A 7,199-nucleotide genomic window follows, 5' to 3' on the forward strand; every position below is an offset into this window, starting at 1 on the left:
ACTCTTATTCTTCTCCACATAGAGAAAGCAGACCATTTCTATGTTAAGAACTCAGTGAAAATGTAGATGAGCGCAAAGTCTGTCAGTCTATCACAATAACAAAACCTATCATTTTAGACATATAAACCTGCACATATCGCTTTGAGATTCTTGACTTCATATTGCCCAACAGCATCTGATTGAACAGCATCTAATTCACATAGATGCAAATCTAGATTATACAATAAATGAGCAGTAAATGGAATTATATTATCTCCCTGAAGCCAGGACCTACTCTTTTCTTCCAAGGCTCTAGGAAAACCTTAGAATAGAATTCCAATTCATACTTAGATTTTCCCTCTTTAAGTGAATTTTATTTAAAATAATGTTTAGCGTGTTATTAAGAAAACTTAATGTTTAAAAATAAGAATATGCACAAGAATAACTCACTTGAGGAGTAATAGTTTGTAGTACAAGCTAAGAAATAACTTGATCTTAAAATTTTTTACATAGGTTACAGAAAATTTGCCTGATCTGACAATACAACCCCTTCTACTTTTAGAAAATTAGACATTCTAAAATATATGCAAAACTGTTACAAGATCTCTGGTTTCCAAAGGAAATTACAAAAATGAATGGCTACTCAAAGCTAGATTGGTAAGCATGCAAACTGAGGCTCAGCAACCCAGGGGGTATCCTGACCAGAGCTGGAATGTCAATATCCATCCAGAAACATAAGACATTTTAATCCCATGAGAGGGTAGAAGCTAGAACTAAGTCTCCTACAAAACAAGAACTTCAGAAGGGCAGCTTCTCAATAGCCCAGAGCAGCAGTAAACCAGCTTGTTTGCTATAGAGGTTCTGGGAAGGGGAGACAGACAGTTCATGAAAAAATAAAGAAAAAATCCCAAACCTGTGACAAAAGTAGAGGTGGGGAAGTCAAATTTACACCACCTGTGTGGTAGAGAAATGGCAAGCCGAGAACTTAAACAGATGCTAGGCTGGAGACTCTGCTGCTGAGTGCAGATTCCATTGCTGGGCACCTGTGACGCCTTCTCAACATGCACTCCCGATTCCTTTTGGTTCCAAGTTCAAAATGGCAAGTCTCCAGGATCAGCTGATTGTGAATCTTCTCAAGGAAGAACAGGTCCCTCAGAATAAGATTACAGTTGTTGGGGTTGGTGCTGTTGGTATGGCCTGTGCTATCAGTATCTTAATGAAAGACTTGACAGATACACTTGCTCTTGTTGATGTCATGGAGGATAAACTGAAGGGAAAGATAATGGATCTCTAGCATGGTAGCCTTTTCCTTAGAACACCAAAAGTTGTCTCTGGCAAAGACTATTCTGTGACTTAAAACTCCAAGCTCGTTATTATCACAGCTAGAGCACGCCAGCAAAAGGGAGAAAGTCGTCTTACTTTGGTCCAGTGTAATGTGAACATCTTAAAATACAGCCCACACTGCAAGTTGTTTGTTGTTTCCAATCCAGTAGATATCTTGACCTATGTGGCTTGGAAGATAAGTGGTTTTTCCAAAAACCGTGTTATAAGAAGTGGTAGCAATCTGGATTCTGCCCAGTTCCATTACCTGGTGGAGGAAAGGCTGAGAGTTCACACATTAAACTGTCATGGGAGGGTCCTCGGGGAGCATGGAGACTCTAGTGTACCTGTACGGAGTGGAGTGAATGTTGCTGGTGTCTTCTTGAAGAATATGCACCCAGATTTAGGTACTGATGCAGATAAAGAACTTTGGAAAAAGGTTCACAAGCAGGTGGTTGACACTGCTTATAAGGTGATCAGACTAAAAGGATATATATCCTGGGTCATTGGACTGTCTGTGACCGATTTTGCAAAAAGTATAATGAAGAATCTTAGGCAGGTGCACCCAATTTTCACCAGGATTAAGGGTCTCTATGGAACGAAGTATGGTGTTTTTCTAAGTGTGCCTTGTGTCTTGGGACAAAATGGAATCTCAGATGTTGTGAAAGTGAATCTGAGGAAGAGGCAGGTTTAAAGAATCATGCAGATACACTTTGGAGCTGAAAATTTAAAGATTTCTAATGTCATATCACTTTAATGTCCAAGATACAAGAGGATTTTAGTTAGAGGTTGTGCATGTTGTCCTTTTTATCTGATCTGTGATTAAAGCAGATGGCCTGGGGAAAACATCAATTTCCTAAAATTAGAAATAGGAATGGCTTATGAAACCCTACAGATATCCTGATGCTGGATGGTACTTAACTTATGTAGTCCTAAAATTGTTAGTGTAAAATAGTTCTACCATCTCTGGGATACCACTCCCCATATTGCACAGCTCCAGTTGCCCTTCAAACCAGATGTGTGATATATAACCTCATCAAACATGCCCTAGTCCAACTGTTTTGTTGTTTTTGTTTTGCTTTTTTTCATTCATTCACATCCTGGGAACCAATGTTAAATCCAGTATTGCATGTCTTGTGTAAACTATTCTAAAGGATTTTATTCTGTGTGTTATATGTATCTGTAGTGCACATTTCTATATTATGTAAAAAGAAAGATCTTTTTGTCACACCAACCGAAATATCAAATAAACCTTGAACATCTAAAAAAAAAAAAAAAAAAAAAAAGCCGGGCTGGGGATGTGGCTCAAGCGGTAGCGCGCTGGCCTGGCATGTGCGGGGAACTGGGTTCGATCCTCAGCACCACATACAAATACAATAAAGATGTTGTGTTCACCAAAAACTAAAAAATAAATATTAAAAAATTCTCTCTCTCTCTCTCTTAAAAAAAAACAAAAAACTTAAAAAAAAGTCCTAGACTATGAAAACCTGGGACTCCCAATAGAAACAAAATATGAAATATCCTGTGTGGAAATGTCCACAACTAAGGGTCAGGAAGCTCATGCAAAAATGCTCACAATGTTAAAAAAAAAAAAAAAAGGAAAAAAGAAACCTTTGGGAATCTCTTTCAATGAGGTAAAACCAAGGTGACAAACAGGGTCAGTTAGGATCTAGAGCCAGACAATAGAAGAAAGAACAATTAACTGCATTAGAATGATTGTAATATTAGAAATTGACAGCTAAAATACAGGTCAAAACATGCAGTTGGAAACAGACAAATGGTCATTGTCAATGAAGAAATCAAAATGGAAATGTTTAATACTTGGAACTGATTAACAACCAGAGCTAAGAACTGTAAGGCAAGTAACATATATATGTATATGTATATTAGGCACTGATGCAGATATTTTAGGAGGAAATCCATATATCTTCAAATGCATATGTTTTGAAAGAAAAAAAAAGTAAGGAGCCCAGCAACTCAAGAAGTTAAAAGAACAGAGTAAACCTGAAGGAAATATTAGATACAAAAGCAGACCAAATAGAAGACAAAACAAATAAATACTAGAATTGATTAGGAAATCAAAAAAATGATTCTTTGGGGGGGAAAACACACAAATAAATTACAAATCTCTGGAAGATCAATTAAGGATAAAAGAAGGAAACAAATGATATCAAGAAAAAGAGAATGGATATAATTGTAAACAGGATGGAATTTTATACAAGAGAATATTATGTAAAACTTTATGCCAATCTATTCAAATGAAAATTCTAGAAAAATATAAATTGCCAACATTGACTAATAGAAAGTTGGAAAATATGTAAAACCCCACATAAAGCTAAAAACTGGGCAATATTTAAAGATCTAGCCACAAATTTTAAAACAACTTTTGCCAAATCTTGAAATAGCAGAAAATCTGAATCTTATAAATCTAGTTCAGAATTTTTAAAAAATAAATAAATAAATAAAGAAGCCCATTGCTAATTTAAAAGGTTAGTATAAACTTAATATTAAAACTAGGTAAATACTATATGGAAAAACAAATCACTAACTGTTATCACTAATGATATATATAAAAATTCTACATAAAATGTGAATAAATTTTATATCAAAGATTTCCTGAAATTTAACAGAAAAATAGAAAACTTCTGAAGAACCAGGTAGAGTTTTGGTGGAAAAGACTATAGTTTTAATCTCAGACTCTGGGAGGTGTCTCGTCTCTGTAATGAACGAGTTGTGCATGTGTGTTGAAGCTATGAACAAGTATTGTTTAACCCAAATATGCAAGATTAATTCAGTTATTTGTAGTCTATTAATGTAATTCATCCATGTTAATAGATTAAGGAAAAAATCACAAGATCATGTCAATACAGGCCCCAAAAAGTCATCCACTAAATTTTGACATTAGTTCATGATTAAAAAAAAACATACTCTTAGCAAACTAGAAATAGAAGAAAATACCTTAATCTAACTAATAGTGCTAAGTCATAATAAACTTCATATCATACTTAATAGTGAAATATCACAAGCAATTTATTTAAGGTTGAAGACAAATATGACTGTTATTACCCATTTTCTCCACTAGAGTATTGCCCAAGTGTATTTGTACCAGCCATACAGGAGAATTCCAGTTTCTCCATATCCTAATCAACAGTTAGTATTTTAGATATCTTTTTTCTGAAGTAGTATCTCACATTAATCGGCATTTCCTTAAAGTTAGTGTGACTGAGAAGTTTTAGGTATTCAGTTTTCCCTTGTATGAATTGCCTTCCATATCTTTTTGCACATTTTATTATTATAGTCCTGTGTATTTTTCTTACTGATTTTATGAAGTTATAGATGAAAAATATGTTCCTCATAGTCAACTCTTTTGCAACCACCACAAAGCCAGTAATGGGTGAAACTAGGATTCCATCCTAACACGCTTGAATCAAGATGCATCTCAAAAAAAAAAAAAACAATAACAATAATAATCCTTACTTTGCAAAATGATTATCCACATAATCCTACAAGAATTAATTCCACTATTACATTGAATATTTATTTTGATTTATCTTAATTTGACTGCCAATACACTTTTCAGGATAACATTTTTTTTTCCATAAACCAGTGTCCACTTGCTGATCAGCTGACAAAATGTATCTATAATAACATCACTGTCTAACTCCAGTTGGCACTCACATTGGAAGATCTGAACCTCAAGCAACTACTGTGACTCTAAAAGCATCCTCCAGTATTCTTCTAGAGTCAAAGGCTCAGAGGGAGAAGAAAGCCACCAACATACTCAAATCTATATGGCATTAAGCCATCTTGAGATTGTTGAAGAAAATCTGTGACTTGGCAGCCATACTGACTGACAAGCTCAGTTTAAAAATATATGTTACAACAGTTAAGCAGCTGTTATTTCTCCTTCCTTTGCCAACTGATTATGTACAGCAAGTTTTGTCATTTTCCCATTATTCACGACTCTTGGGTTATCGGTCTTCTGAAGAAACGATAACGTGCTTTATTGGAAGACAAACTGAAGATGGAGTTGGAAAATAAGTTATTTAGGGCAACTGAGAAGGGATTTTGTGCATCAGATGGTTTTAATTAAAGGAATGATATCAAATCTGCTTCTACTTACAGAGACGAGACACCTCCCAGGGTCTAAGATTAAAACTGTAGTCTTTTCCACCAAAACTCTACCTGGTTCTTCAGAAGTTTTCTACTTTTCTGTTAAATGTCAGGAAATCTTTGATATAAAATACAGAAAAACAGAGGGGAAAGGCTAAGTAATGGCTTTCCCAGGGAAGAGAAAGCTTAATCTTTTTGTTTCTGATTTGTTATATTTATGCAAAAATACTAGTATCTAGAATTACCTTAGCATAGGTGTACAAAACTCCAATTTCTCCTACTGCTTCTCCAGAAACAGAGTGCATGTCTCCATTTGTCTCCTTCTACTTGGCAATATATACAGAACTCTGCAATTATGGCCAAGAAGGGCATTTAGGACGCTGTGCCATTTTTATAGACATTATGGCCTTTTATGTTCACAATTTTTGTCTGCCTGAAAAACTGTCTACCTTATAGGGTCCCATGTGAATACTGGGCACACGTTCTATTGCTCCTGCCAAGTTGTAGGCTTTTCTTAGTTTTCTTTAAGATATCATTGAAAAAAAAAAACATATTTAGATCTCTCATCAAACTCTGTCACTCAACACAGCACTGGACTCATAGCTGCCAGTGTCAGTAAGAGCTTCCTTTTAAAATTCAAATTCAAATACACACTGGCCTGCCCCTTTCAAAAAAATAGCATTCAGCTCCATCTCTGTAATCCTAGAAGCAGAGAAATTAGGTCATAAAGATTCATGTAAGTTAAAAGGTAATCCTAAGGGCTGGGGTTGTGGCTCAGTGGTAGAGCACTCAGCTCGCATGTGCAAGACACTGGGTTCGATCCTCAGCAACACATAAAAATAAATAAGTGAAATAAAGATATTGTGTCCAACTACAATTAAAAATAAATAAATATTTTTTTTAAAAAAAGGTAATCCTAAAACTATACTTTCTTAAATCTAGTCACCAATATTAAATGATATTCTAAAGTAAAACTGGATTAATTAAACGTTTATCTCTTTCCTATTTCTGATCCCCTCTGGCTCCATTAGTTATGTAGAAAATTTTAATGAGACTTGCTTTCTACAAAGAGTTTCCAGAAGCACCCAGCATAATTCCTTAGATTGTCAAAGGGAAAAAAGAAAAAGGCCCAGAGTCCCCTCAGTAGTGCTGCCTGGGTAAACCAGACTGACCTCCAGGGCAGGTTCTGAGTAAGCAGGGTCGTATCACCACGAGAACCTGAAATGCATGAGAGTGTCTTATTTTTTCTTGTTTACTCAGTCATGACCACACTGCTCAACACATAAAAAGTTCTCAATAAATAAATCTGGAATAGACAAATCTCCCCCTGTAATCCACCAATCAATTCAGATGAACTGTCTTCTGAGACTCATCCATTTATTCATCCATTCAACATATATTTATTCAGCGACAACATGGGCACTGGGAATTGCTATGGTTTGAATGTGTTCTCTAAAACTCCTGGGGAAATTTAATTTCCATTGTATCAATACTAAGTGGGCCATTGAAGAAGGGATTAGGTCATAGGGCATCGCCCTCATGAATGGATTAAAGCTATCATCTTGGGAGCAAGTTAGTTATCATAGGAGTGGTTTAGTTATGGGAGCGGCAGTTCAGTCTCCTTCCTTCTCTCTCAAGTGTGTGCTCTCGCCATATGATGCTTTCAACCATATCATAACACAGTGAGCAGGTTCTCACCAGATACATCCCCTTGATCTTGGACTTCCCACCTCCAGAACCGTATGTCAACTAAACTTCAATTGTTTATAATTTACCCCATCTGTGAC

The 7,199-nt window shown here is 35.7% G+C and overlaps 1 pseudogene across 1 annotated transcript; it reads left to right on the forward strand.

Moving 5' to 3' along the window:
• Window positions 1–1,010: 1,010 nt before the first annotated feature.
• LOC308632809 (L-lactate dehydrogenase A chain-like) lies at window positions 1,011–2,022 on the forward strand (annotated as a pseudogene). The gene is made up of 2 exons: window positions 1,011–1,319; window positions 1,470–2,022. The product of its transcript is annotated as an L-lactate dehydrogenase A chain-like (transcript).
• The last annotated feature ends 5,177 nt before the right edge of the window (window positions 2,023–7,199 follow it).

The sequence above is a fragment of the Spermophilus citellus genome (assembly GCF_964194105.1).
Source record: "Spermophilus citellus genome assembly, chromosome: 13".
NCBI classification, from domain to species: Eukaryota; Metazoa; Chordata; class Mammalia; order Rodentia; family Sciuridae; genus Spermophilus; species Spermophilus citellus.